Raw genomic sequence first — 12,222 nt, forward strand, 5'->3', positions numbered from 1 at the left:
TTAGCTTTTCTGTCATGATTCTTGGGAACAATATTCTAGGAGCTCGAAACAGTGAGTTTACAAGTATAGCCTTCAAACAGCGTTCTAGGGACCATCTATCCTGTTAGAACATGAAAATATGAGTTCTTCCCCACGGTGCGCAGGACTGCCGCCAGGAGCTATGCATGGAAAATGCACTCACTCACAGATGATCTGACCAAGTGTATTTGTATCTCTGCAGCCTGTGAGTCACTCACTTACACCCACTTTAAGATACGCCCCCTTCATTCTTAAAGGTGTATGACCCTTCCAGGGAATTCTTTCATCTGTTTAAATCTATTTTAATTAGCTACTACAAAAAAATACTACTTTGACGAATAAGGTATGATGTTCAATGAGCATATAATTTACATAAAGAATGAAGAGTATATAACGCTGAAGAATAGACCTCACACGTCATTTTGACCCCAGTTCCTCCCCCCCCCCCCGTTGACCAGTCATTTTGTCATTGGTGCTGCATGTGCCGTTAATGGGGAAATTGTGTTTCACCAAAGGATTTTATGTTTTGTTAACGTTCCAATTTTTAAAAGCCACGTTGCAGAGAATGTACGTCGGGTGACCCGATCTGCGATGCTAAGCTAGTTTTGGCTAGCGCTTTATCTGCCGCTTCGAAATTCATAATCCCCTGTATTTATGATTAAATACAGAATTCCATAACTGTAAATCGCGAGATAACAGGGGAGATTGAACCCTATGACCCAGAATAGTCACTGTTAGAGTATTATTCCCTCATTGGGCTGAACTTCTGGTGAATGAATAGTTAAACTATTCTCCATGTTTCTGAGGACTGCCTGGAACCCCCTCAAGGACCTCCAGGGGTCCCTGAACCCCACGCCATTGATCTCATTCTGACCTCTGACAAGTCCAAGATCTCCAGTAAAGGGGTTATAGCATGCAGGTTAAGCGATCATTATATGATATTCTGTACCCGCAAAAAGCTAAAACAAAAGGCCGGCTGTCACAAAACAGTCATATAGAGACCTCAAAACCTACTCTAGAGAGGCCTTTAACCTAGAACTGGAGAGCCTGGACTGGTCAGATGAGCTCAGTGGTACACTGGTTGAAGAAACATGGCTTGGTTTCAAAACCAAATTTTCAACAATACTAAACGACATGGCCCCCCTAAGAACCACCAGGGTAAAAAATGGTGCTGAGCCGTGGATGCACTCCGAAATATTGACCGCTATGAAAACCAGAGACAAAAAATGCTCTGAGTTTCGTAAAAGTCAGTCAAAGCTTACCAAAAGCTTGAGCAGTGAACTCCAAGCCCACGTGACTGAACTCAAACTGGAAAGAAACAGACTAAGAAATGACGTAAACTCCATGATCAAACATCATAGCCACAACACTGATAAATAAACTACCCACCCACTCAGGGCATTTTGGGGTAGAACACATCCTAGCCTACTACAATAACCTAGGGGTCCGCAAAGACGATTTCAAACTAGAAATGGTAACAACAGCTGAGGTGCACAAAAAACTGAGCGCCCTCCAACCTAACAAGGCCACTGGCCATGACAATATCCCCTCCAAATTCCTCAGAGACTGCAGCCGCCATCACCCCAGTCATCACACACATAATAAACCTCTCCATAAAACAGGGACACGTCCCCAAGGACTTCAAAATTGCGAGAGTAACCCCCCTGCACAAAAAGGGCAGCAAATTGGACCCAGGCAACTACCGACCTGTTTCTATTCTTACCTCCATCTCGAAAGTCATGGAAAACTTTTTTTTACGAACAGGTCGAAAAGTACCTCACGGAAAAAAATCGAATCTACGAATTCCAATCTGGCTTCAGAACATCCCACTCCACATGCCTTCTCTATTTTTTTTTAATCTACTTTTTCTCCCCTTATTTCTGTGATTTTTCTCCCATCCCAATTTCCTCTCGTGCCAATTCTCCCTCCCCTGTCCTGATCGTTTTGCTCGCATGTGCCCCCCACTGGCCGGTCGTAGGGAGGATAGAAGCCCATCACATGTCCCCTCCGATACATGTGGAGGCAGCCTGTCACATCTTTTCACCTGCCAGCGCGAACTCTCATTGGCGAGGAGTAACGTGTAGGAGGCTCACACTGCCCCCACCATTTTCCTGTCTCTGCTGTGCAGGCGCCCTGACCGACCTGTAGGAGTCGCTGTTTACAATGACCAGACTACCACCCTTCGACTTCCCTCCCGCTAACTCTGGCAATTGAGTTAGTATGACGGCCGGCCCAAGCCGGAGGCAACGCTGACAGCCGGATTCGAGACCGGTGTCTCTTGCGTTGGTGACGAGCGCAATGTCCGATGCGCCACCCAGCCAGCCTAGATGCCTTCTCTATTTGAACAACCACATCAAACAAGAGGTGGACGCGGGCAAATACTCATGCTGGACCTACAAAAGGCCTTCGACACTGTCAATCACTCCATTTTGATTGACAAGCTAAAAGCAATTGGTTTTGATAGTCTATCAGTGAGCTGGATGCAATCCTACCTGGAGGGGAGATAACAGATGGTGGAGGTAAACGGTACCCTATCCCCCCCCCTCCCAGTGAGCTGTGGTGTTCCACAAGGAAGCATACTAGGACCGCTACTGTTCCTAATTTATGCGAATGACATGTCGTCAGCTTGTGACTGCAACTTGTTCTTGTTCGCGGACGACTCAGCCCTGCTGGTCTCTGACAAAAACAAGTTACAGGTTGAAAAAACCCTCAGCTCTGAACTAGGCAAAATCTGCACCTGCAGCTCGCTGATAACTAACTATCATTACACCTGGGTAAAACAGAGTCCATTCTCTTCGGTTCAAAGACAGCAAGACCGACGGCTTCTCAGTTACAGTGGGTGACAATATTGTCACAAGGAAAGATGAAATTACACTATAGGTTCCATCCTAGAGGCAAATCTTTCCTGTGACAAAATGGCATCCAATGTAATAAAAAAAGTCAACCAACAAACTATAGATTCTTGTACCGGATCTCCTCTCTGGTAAACAAGAATACCCTGAAGACTCCCTGATGAGTGGCAGGAACACTCATTCAAGGGTACTATGACTATGCTTGCACCTCATGGTACCAAAGTCCCTCAAAGGCGCTAAAAACAAAATTACAAACATCACAAAACAAACTGGTCAGACTACTGCTTGACCTTACTCCTAGAACCCACCTCACCCCTGCCCACTTTGACAACCTACGATGGCTTAAAGTAGACGACAGAGTACAGCAACTTGCAATGGGCCTGGTCTACAAGATACACTACACGACTAAGGTACCCATGTACATGTCAAAATACTTTCCAAAGGTCAGTGAATACCACGACCACAACACCAGAGGGAGCTCCACAAATCATGTTAAACCCAGATTCGGCTCAAACAAGGGACTAAACACGTTTTGCAATTATGCCACATCAATGTGGAACGCCCTACCCACAGCTGTAAAGGAATGTGAATCACTACCCACTTTCAAAACCACTCTCAAAGAGCACCTACGGGAGACTGCAATTCGAAACTGGCCCCTGTAAATGTCCTAACCCAACCCCCTCCAATGTACAGTAAATGTCCTAACCCAATAATACACAAGACCCTCTTCTTGGGACCAAGTAAGGTTTCGTCGATAATCCAATGTACAGTTACCCCCCCACCCCGCCTTCCCAGCCCCCCCACCCAACCACCTCCAATGTACAGTTTGCCCCCCCACCCCACCAACCAACCCCCCCTCCACCCACCTACCCAACCTCCTCCAATGTACAGTTTCTTCGTCAAATGTATATACTCTCTTTTCTACTCTTTTTGTATCACAAACAGTACTGTATTTGTAAATCTGATATGTCATAAATGTATAGATGTAGCAGTACTGTATCTGTATGTCATATATGTTATGATGAATTGAAAATGGGGGACCCTGATGTAAACAAGACGAAAGTCTTTCTCTGGTCTGCATCCCCTTAACAAATGTGTATTGAGCTGTACTGTACCCATTCTGCAATCTGTTACAATTTTCAATCAATCAATCAATCAGAGTAGAACTGGATTGATGCTGCGTTATAAGAGGATAATTAACATGTGATGCACATTAAACATGTATTCATTCTATATAAATGTCAAATAACGTAAAATATATAGGATCAGGATCAATATAGCATCTAACCATCTCAGGATTTCCATCCATAGGAAAGAGCCACGCACTCCCTCAAAAAGGATTTTACAATATAGCATATTTATGGTACTCTGGTAACATCACTGATGATGTGCCCTAGATTTGCACCAGGAGATGTTTCACTACAATTTAATACTCAAATGATCATGGGTGTAACTAAATATTAAATGTAGTTAATTATTAAATAAAATGACAACAAAAGATGATCATTCATTGATAAGAGAGACACACGTAGATATTATGAAATTAAACCATCAGAAATTTGAAATATTATTTATCAATGCTTACATACGTTACGTACGTATGTGTAAAACCTTGAAATGTTGATACATTACAGTGCCACAATTTACTTAAAACACAAAATATGTACAAGTGTTTCAAATGATTCATTATAATGACATTTTAAAGGTGCACTGTGTAGTTTTGTGAGAGTCAGAGAAGTGAATAATTTCTAAGGTATATTTAGAGAGGAAAACTTGATCCCTGGAACACTGAAGCTAGAAAGCTACCTGAAAAGTTACAATTGCATTGCCGTCATTTACAAAGGCAGGGCCTGCAATTTTCTTAACAAACATATTCTAGGTTTGGTTTACAGTGCCTCAAAACGATTTTGTTTTAATTTATGATGACACACGATAGAATCATTCTAAGAATTACAGTAAATGTCTTTTGCAGGCTCTACAAACAAGTCCCCCTCCCCCTAATGCATAGTGCACCTTTAGGAGGACATGAGCTTGAGTGTATTTCAAAAGCAAACTCTCTCCTTTCTCCGTCACTGTGAGGATTGGTTCGTTCCCCGCCACACGCTCCTTTAAGGTACTGTGTTGATTGGTGCATTCCCCGCCACACGCTTCTGGAGCGATTACCAATTCCATCACTCACCTGTCATAGTTTGTGATTAGCGCTCCAGAGGCTTCATATACTGGGACCTCCTTTCAATCGATGTCGGGTCGTTTTGAATACTACTGCTTCTGCCTGCTTTCCCCCCGTTGTTGTGCCTCGTCTACTTTCCCTCCAGGACATCTTTGGATTGCCGCTGGTGAATATCTTGATCCTCCGTCTGGAGCTGCGCCTCGTTGCCCGCTTTACGCGTTTGCGCTTTGGTGAGTTTTGGAACCAAACCCCTTTTGGATTATCTGTTTTGTGTGTTTGGATAACACTGAAGAGTATCGTTTTTGTTTGCACTGGACTCAGCTAAATTGTGTGTTTTGGATAACACTGAAGAGTATCGTTTTTGTTTGCACTGGACTCAGCTAAATTGTGTGTTTTGGATAACACTGAAGAGTATCGTTTTTGTTTGCACTGGACTCAGCTAAATTGTGTGTTTTGGATAAACACTGAAGAAGTACCGTTTTGTTTTGTTCTGGACTCAGCTAAGGGAGGACTGAACTGCACTGCCTCTGTGTACTGTTGGACTGTTGTTGATCTCTCTCTCTCTCTCCGTTTCCACTCCGAGTTGGAGCTGGGAGTATCTGCAGAGCCGCAACGGCGTCTACGCCGATTCCCCACCTCTAACACCGGGAGGATCTGCAGAGCCGCAGATAACTCTGCCGAAGGCAGTCTCCTTTTTTGTTGTTCAGAATTGTTACTTGACTCTTTTTGATTCTGTAAATAAATACGCCCTAGTGTTTGGCTAACTCTGAACTACCTGTCTGTGCCGTGCTGTTGAGGTCGGTTTCAAACCCTAACATTACGACCCAACCATGACGACCTCAGCCGACACAGACAGAGTCAGAACAGCGTTGGCGGTCCAGATTGAATTAACCAACGACCACAGCCTACAGTTAGGTGCGGCTGCTGTACAGGAGCTCCGAGCCCAGGTCCTGCCTATTCAGGAGTCCCTTGGCTCTCTGGCTACCCTGCAGACAGCCCAGGGTAATCAGCAGGCTGATATTCTTCACCAATTGCAAACTCTGAGTGAAGCATTTAACGCCCTGCTTGTAACCCCACCTGCTTCAGGAGTCTCGGCCAGAGCACCACCCGCAGCCATGGCAGGCCCCGCGCCTCCCGATCCCGCACCTCGGGAGCCCCGTCTCTCCGAACCACGGTTGTTCAATGGTAACTTCGAGGATTGTGCCACATTCATCATGCAATGTGAGTTGGTTTTTCTTCATCAACCCAGCCGATTCACTTCAGAGGGAGCCCGGGTGGCTTACATGACTAACCTGCTCTCAGGACGGGCAGCACAGTGGGTTACTGCCTCCTGGGCAATGGGGGCTGATTTCTGTTTTTCCTACCCAGACTTCATGGCAGAGCTCCGCAGGGTTTTCCACCACCCAGCCCGTGGCCAGGACCCAGGAGCTCGGTTGGGCACCTTCCGGCAGGGCAGTGGCGGGGTCACCGACTACGTGCTGGAGTTCAGACTGGCGGCAACGGAGAGCGGTTGGAACGATCAAGCGCTTCGTCTCACCTTCATGAGGGGGCTCAACGACGCTGTAAGGGACCAGCTCGCGACCCGTGAGGAACCTGAGTCCCTCGAGGACCTATTCAGCCTCGCCATTCGCATCGACGGACGCCTCCGGGAGAGAAGGCGTGAGAGAGCCCGACTGGGACCTCCAGAAGTTCCCCAGACCCCCCGCACTCGTGACGGTACTGCGGTCCGTCCTGCTCCCACCACAACTGGTGGTTCCTTCCCCTCCCGTTCGGTGCCCAAGGAGGAACCCATGCAGCTGGGACGCTCACACCTTAGCCCGGCTGAACGGGAGGCCAGTTTCAGGTCCGGCCTTTGCCTCTACTGCGGCCGGGAAGGGCACCGTATCTCCAACTGCCCCACCCGGCCAAAAGACCAGGCTCGCCGGGACCCCGGGAGATCCTGGTGAGCCGTTTTTCTCGTTCCCAGAACCGTGCACCACCTAGTCGTCTGATGAGCGTCACCCTGGCCTGGGCGGACCAACGGGCGACGGTGGAGGCACTCATCGACTTGGGTGCTGACGAGTTTCCTGGATTTCGAGTTTGCTACCCAGGCCAACATTCCGCTAGAGGACCTCGTGAGACCCTTGGAGGTGTTCGCGTTGGACCAACACCGCCTGGCTGACATCACTCAACGCACCTGTCCAGTCCTTCTCACCATTGCTGGTAACCACGTTGAGAGACTCCAGTTTTTCATCACCAGATCCCCTCTTGTCCCAGTAGTCCTGGGCAGGCCCTGGCTCGCGCTGCATGAGCCCCACATCGCCTGGTCCTCCGGTACCATCAGGGGGTGGAGCTCTGCCTGTCATGCCCAGTGTCTTCAGGCGGCGTCCTGTCCCTCGCCCCGGAGCCCCCGTTGTGAGCCGCCCCCGGACCTCTCGACTATACCCCCCGAGTACCACAACCTCGAGGAGGTTTTCAGTAAGTCCCGGGCTCAGGCCCTTCCGCCTCACCGGCCTTACGACTGTGCCATCGACCTCCGCTCAGGGGCTCCCCTTCCCGGCAGCCGCCTCTACAGTCTGACCGTCCCTGAGAAGGCAGCGATGGATCGATATATCTCTGAGTCCTTGGAAGCAGGCCTCATTCGGCCTTCCTCCTCCCCTGTGGCGGCCGGTTTCTTCTTTGTTGGGAAGAAGGACGGAGACCTTCGACCCTGCATCGACTATCGCCAGCTCAACGAGATCACCATTAAGAACAAGTACCCTCTTCCTCTCATGAACTCCACCTTCGAGCCTCTCACCCAGGCTACCATCTTTACCAAGCTGGACCTCCGGAGTGCCTACCATCTGGTCCGTATCCGAGAGGGCGATGAGTGGAAGACCGCCTTCAAGACTCCCAGGGGCCACTACGAGTACCTGGTAATGCCGTTCGGCCTCACCAACGCTCCGGCGGTATTCCAGGCACTCATGAACGACGTCCTTCATGACATGCTGGAGGAGTTTGTGGTGGTATACCTAGACGACATCCTCATTTTCTCCAAGACCCTCGAGGAACACATCCAGCATGTCCGCCGTGTGCTGGAGCGCCTCCTCCACAATCGGCTCTTCGTCAAGGCAGAGAAGTGCCGATTTCACTCCGACTCCGTCGATTACCTGGGCTTCATCGTGGAGAGAGGCTTGACCCGAGCTGACCCTCGCAAGATCCGGGCCGTGGAGGAGTGGCCGGAGCCCACCTCTCGGAAGGAGTTACAGAGCTTCCTCGGGTTCGCCAACTTCTACCGAAGATTCATCCGGAACTACAGCCAGGTGGCGGAACCACTTACCAGGCTAACCTCTCCCGCCCTGCCGTTCGACTGGTCCCCAGCGGCGTGTGCTGCGTTCCGCTCCCTCAAGAAGAGGTTCACTACCGCCCCGGTCTTGCTCCATCCAGACCCCAAGAGACAGTTCATCGTAGAGGTGGACGCCTCGGATACTGGACTAGGGGCTATCTTATCTCAGCGGTCGGCAACGGACCAGAAGGTACATCCGTGCGCCTTCTACTCACGTCGTTTCCTCCCTGCCGAGAGGAACTATGACATCGGCAATCGGGAGCTGCTGGCGGTTGTGGCTGCCTTGGAGGAGTGGCGTCATTGGCTAGAGGGGGCTGAGGAGCCATTCACCATTTGGACGGACCACAAGAACTTGACGTACATCCGTGCTTCCAAGCGCCTCAATGGCCGGCAGGCAAGATGGGCCAGCTTCCTCAGTCGGTTCGACTTCTCGCTGACGTTTCTCCCTGGTTCCCGCAACACGAAGGCCGACTCCCTGTCCCGGTTACACTCCAAGGGGGCTCCAACCACTGAGGACCCGACTCCCATCCTCCCAGAGGCCAGGGTGGTGGGAGTGGTCACCTTGGGCATCGAGGGGGTGGTAAGGCGTGCCCTACGCTTCCATCGCGCTCCAGGCAATGTACCGGTTCATCGCCTCTTCGTCCCCGACTCAGTCCGGTCCCGGGTCCTCCAGTGGGGCCATACCAGCCGGTTCGCCTGCCACCCAGGCGTTCATCGCACGTTCTCCTTCCTGGCTCGTCGATTCTGGTGGCCCACCATGAGGAACGACGTCAAGGAGTTCGTACTGGCCTGCGCGGTCTGCGCCCGCAGCAAGGCCTCCCACCAGGCACCCTCCGGGCTATTGCAGCCGCTTCCCATTCCGAGCCGCCCTTGGTCCCATGTGGCGTTGGACTTCGTCACAGGTCTTCCTTCTTCCCAGGGGAACACGTGCCTACTGACCGTGGTGGATCGGTTCAGCAAGGGGGTTCACCTCGTGGCCCTTCCCAAGCTTCCTTCGGCGGCCGAGACGGCGGACCTCCTGACACGCCACGTGTTCCGCCTCCATGGGTTTCCCCAGGACGTCGTCTCGGACCGGGGGCCCCAGTTCACTTCCCAGGTATGGCGGGCCTTTTGCAAGGGATTGGGGGCAACGGTCAGTCTTTCCTCTGGTTATCATCCCCAGACTAACGGACAAACGGAGAGGATGAACCAGAGCGTGGAGTCTGTTCTTCGGTGTGTGGCTGCCGAGAAACCCGCTTCTTGGAGCCGTTTCCTTCCCTGGGTCGAGTACTCCATCAACTCCATGGTCAGTTCCGCCACCGGCCTCTCACCTTTTGAAATATCCCTGGGCTACCAACCCGCTCTTTTCCCTGCACAGGAGTCGGAGGTGGCAGTTCCCTCCGTACAGGACCATCTCGACCGGTGCCGTCGGGTCTGGGAGATCGCCAGGACTGCGCTGCTCCGGTCATCGGAGCGCGCCAGTCATGGGGCTGACCGGCGCCGGGTCCCTGCGCCGACGTACCACCCTGGGCAGAGGGTGTGGCTGTCCGCAAAGGACCTTCCGCTTCGGTCATCGGCCAAGAAGCTTAACCCCCGGTTCGTCGGTCCATTTGAGGTTCTGAAGGTACTCAGTCCGGCGGCGGTGAGTCTTAAGCTTCCTGCGTCCATGCGCATTCACCCCGTTTTCCATGTGTCCCGGGTTAAGCCTGTCTCTCTCAGTCCCCTGATGCCTCCTGCTCCGGACCCGCCTCCTCCCGAGATGGTGGACGGACACCCCCAGTGGCAGGTCCGCCGGTTGATGGGCGTTCGACGGCGGGGTCGGGGGTTCCAGTACCTGGTGGACTGGGAGGGATACGGCCCGGAGGAACGGAGCTGGGTCTCCCGCCAGCTCATCATGGACCCCGGCCTGATCACCGACTTCCATCGTGCCCATCCGGACGAGCCGGGTCGGGCTGGTCGCCGGGTGGCTCCCGTGGAGGGGGGGGTACTGTGAGGATTGGTTCGTTCCCCGCCACACGCTCCTTTAAGGTACTGTGTTGATTGGTGCATTCCCCGCCACACGCTTCTGGAGCGATTACCAATTCATAGTTTGTGATTAGCGCTCCAGAGGCTTCATATACTGGGACCTCCTTTCAATCGATGTCGGGTCGTTTTGAATACTACTGCTTCTGCCTGCTTTCCCCCCATTGTTGTGCCTCGTCTACTTTCCCTCCAGGACATCTTTGGATTGCCGCTGGTGAATATCTTGATCCTCCGTTTGGAGCTGCGCCTCGTTGCCCGCTTTACGCGTTTGCGCTTTGGTGAGTTTTGGAACCAAACCCTTTTTGGATTATCTGTTTTGTGTGTTTGGATAACACTGAAGAGTATCGTTTTTGTTTGCACTGGACTCAGCTAAATTGTGTGTTTTGGATAACACTGAAGAGTATCGTTTTTGTTTGCACTGGACTCAGCTAAATTGTGTGTTTTGGATAACACTGAAGAGTAGGGGTGGACGGTATGGTCTAAAATTTATATCACGGTATAATTTGAAGCATAGACGGTAACGGTATATATCACGGTATAATCGTTTTTGATAAAAAAAAAAATTATTTTATATTATTTTATAAAATATATATATTATATAATTAGACTTGTACTTGTATTATCTGCGAGACATCGCCACCACGCAACAAGCTCCACTGTCTGTGTGTACTCTAGTAGCCTCCAGCTACGGCCAGGTTTCCCCGGAGCTGCACCTGGACCTATACTCAGTAGCCTCGAGCAGAGCTACGGCCAGGATTCTCCGGCGCTGCACCTGGACCCTATTATATTGGAATAACGTTAGCAAGCCCTCAGCTCGAATACGCATCGAATCAGTGTTATAAGACATTGATATCAGGAGCTATCCGGCTAAGCCGGATATATAACGTTAATACAACGCCTCAGTGAATTATTTAGTTCAATGGGACATTTCGTTTTGAACGGTGAACTAACTCGCGTTAACGTGAGCTAACGGCTAACAGGTAGCACACACACGTCTCTCTCTACTAGACTTTGTGGAGCGTTTGTTGATGTCAGGAGCTATCGGTAGCTGGCCGACTAGATACCGTTCGGTTAGACAATGCCTCATCATGTATTAAACTAAAAGTGAATAGTTGACTGGGTCATTTTGTAACGGTAGCTAAGCTAACGTTAGCTCAGGGAGACGCCGCCGACAGCTGAGCTCCCGTGTCCCGTCCCACTAGACTACTAGATCCGTGTTTACATGCGTGCGGTAGGGGCTGGCACGCCCACTGCGCGAAGCCTCCTAAATAACTTTTTCCAGTTCGCACATATCTATTATCTATGACTAATTCTATCTATTTTTAGGGGCAAATGCGAGTGAAATAGTCGCGCTGTGGTTACATGACGTCATTGGTATTTTAGAGCTGCACTACCGGTTTAGACGGTATAGTCAAAATCCATACCGTAGAGCAAATTCATACCGTTTATAGCGTATACCGTTTATACCGTCCACCCCTACTGAAGAGTATCGTTTTTGTTTGCACTGGACTCAGCTAAATTGTGTGTTTTGGATAAACACTGAAGAAGTACCGTTTTGTTTTGTTCTGGACTCAGCAGGGAGGACTGAACTGCACTGCCTCTGTGTACTGTTGGACTGTTGTTGATCTCTCTCTCTCTCTCCGTTTCCACTCCGAGTTGGAGCTGGGAGTATCTGCAGAGCCGCAACGGCGTCTACGCCGATTCCCCACCTCTAACACCGGGAGGATCTGCAGAGCCGCAGATAACTCTGCCGAAGGCAGTCTCCTTTTTTGTTGTTCAGAATTGTTACTTGACTCTTTTTTATTCTGTAAATAAATACGCCCTAGTGTTTGGCTAACTCTGAACTACCTGTCTGTGCCGTGCTGTTGAGGTCGGTT

Source organism: Notolepis coatsorum (genome assembly GCF_963971535.1).
Source record: "Notolepis coatsorum genome assembly, chromosome: 7".
NCBI classification, from domain to species: Eukaryota; Metazoa; Chordata; class Actinopteri; order Aulopiformes; family Paralepididae; genus Notolepis; species Notolepis coatsorum.